Here is a 2,468-nt window from a genome sequence, read left to right on the forward strand (position 1 = left end):
GGTATTAACGCTTCGCTTGATCTTGATTCTACCCCCGTTAATGCAGCCTGGCACTGTGTTGGCTTTGTTGCTCTTCTCTGCACTCTTTTTTTTCTAGAACGGGGGTCTTCCAACTTGGCCCTTTGATGACTTGTGGACTTCGACTCCCAGAATTCCTCAGCCAGCGTGCATGCTGGCTGAGGAATTCTGGGAGTCGAAGTCCACAAGTCATCAAAGGGCCAAGTTGGAAGACCCGTTTTAGACTCTCAACATCTTTTTTGTACGGTGGTGACCGCAACTGGACGCAAGACGCCAAGGTGTGGCCTCAACGGGCACTTGGCAAAGACTTGGTGAGAGGGAGAGGCAGGACCCCCCTCTTCCCCCCCTCATCCGGCCTCAACTCTCCTTAAAGCCCCCACCCCAACTCAGATTGCAACTGTATCTTCACGTTACAGATCTGGGGCACTTCAAGACCCCCCCCCCCACAGGCCCCATTCACAGAGAGGATGGTCCTGCTCTGGGCCTGGGGGCTTGGAGGACCAGGGGACCTGATCCAGGTCAGTGGCAGCCCCCCCCCCCACACACCAACCTCAGGAATCACAAAGCCACAATTTCGGAAGATCCTTGACTGTGGGTTCACTCTGGCCCAGGATTGGGGAGGGGAGAGCTGTGGGAACATCAATGGATCAGCTTTTTTGCACCCCAGGGCAGTGGGTCACCCACCCGACGTGGGTGGAAGGCAATTTTTCTTTCAACAGTTTGAAAGTTTGGGAAGAGTTTGGGTAGGGGGGCGTCTTACTGAAACGTTTTAAAATTTGAAGCCCGCTGCCCCTCGGGCTCGGCGCTTTAAGGCCTGCAAGATTCTTTGGCCAGCTCTGGCAGAGGCCCCAAAAGCCACAGCGTGCCTTGGCAATTGTGTGTTTGTGTGTTTTTACAGCAGACCGTGGTCCCCAAATGTCTCCAACCACCGGGATGAAGAATGGGAGAAAAACCAAGATGCAACACTGGGTTTTGCAGCTGCAACGAGGGAACCACAATCTGCGGGAAGACCTTGTGTCGGTTGCCACAACGGTGGGGATTGTTTAGACGGCCCAGGTGTGCCAAGTCTTGCCCTTTGAGAACGAACCCCAAAGTGCCCAGCAATTCAGTAGAATCAATACGGGCACCGTCTCCCAACCAGATCAACTTTTTCAGAAAAATCTTTGGTTTGTACAAACTGGAGCAGACCAGCTAGCTAGCTAAATACGTGCAGAAGGAACCCAGCTTGTAAACTAATGTACTATTAAGTGGAAACCAGCTAGGAAATAAATGGAAAATTCTTGCCCTCCCCCACAAAAAAAAACCCCTTGAGATAAAAGTGGAAAGACAAAATAAGAATTATCAACAGAAGAGACGATTTATGCTCTGGCCTGAATTGTTGGGATCCTGGGTGCTCTCTGAGCTTGGTGGTTTTTCTTGCAGACGTTTCATGACCCAATTAGGGAAAATCATTAGTGCTGGAAGGAAGGAAGGAAGGAAGGAAGGAAGGGAGGGAGGGAGGGAGGGAGGTCTGTGGGGTCCTTGGTGCTCTCTGGGCTTGGCTGTTTCTTGGAGACGTTTCCTGACCCAACTGGGCAACATCATCAGTTCTAGAATAGGAGGAGGACTGGTCCTTGGTCCTCTCTGAGGTTTGGCTGTTTTCTTGCACATTTCATGACCCAACTAGGCAACATCATCAGTGCTAGAAGGGAGGAGGAAGAGAGGACGACTGTGGGGTCCTTGGTGCTCTCTGAGCTTGGCTGTTTTCTTGCAGACGTTTCTTGACCCAACTGGGTAACATCATCAGTTCTAGAAGAGGACTGTGGGGTCCCTGGTCCTTTCTGAGCTTGGCTGTTTTCTTGCAGACATTTCATGACCCAACTGGGTAACATCATCAGGGCTACAAAGGAGTGGAGTCTGCACTGTTTACATACTGTGCCCTGTCAGAGTTGGTGGGATTGTTGTTCTCTTCTTGGCATATCCTTGATTAGGCTGCTCTTGACCGTCAAGCCACTGGCAAACCCCTTGCAAATAAACAGAGAGCAACCCTCCTCCCCCTAACACTGATGATGTTGCCTAATTGGGTCATGAAACGTCTGCAGGGAAACCACCCAGCTCAGAGAAAACAGAATTAAGTTTTGCAAGGCAAGGCCAGGGACCTCCAATTGCAACCAAGCGCAGCTGGGGAATCCCGCCAAACCCATTTCACACACCAATTCCGAAAACTCACAACTGGGTCTCAGCAAAAGCCGTTTAACGCGGCCAACCGTCGCGTGGGAGAAATTCCATCAAAAAGCACTTACCGAAAATCTGTTTTGCTTCCCTGCGTTACAACTCTCCAGAAACCCCATGGAAACTGGAGGACGCCCCCCCTCCACACACACACACACACTCTCCTTTTCGCGCACACGCCTGCAGGAACACCGGCACCAGCAGCGCACACCAAAAACACTTAGACCGAGGCAGCGGAG

Source organism: Crotalus tigris, unplaced genomic scaffold, assembly GCF_016545835.1.
Source record: "Crotalus tigris isolate CLP2741 ecotype Arizona unplaced genomic scaffold, ASM1654583v1 scf7180000021948.665609621:419813, whole genome shotgun sequence".
In the NCBI taxonomy this organism is placed as follows: Eukaryota; Metazoa; Chordata; class Lepidosauria; order Squamata; family Viperidae; genus Crotalus; species Crotalus tigris.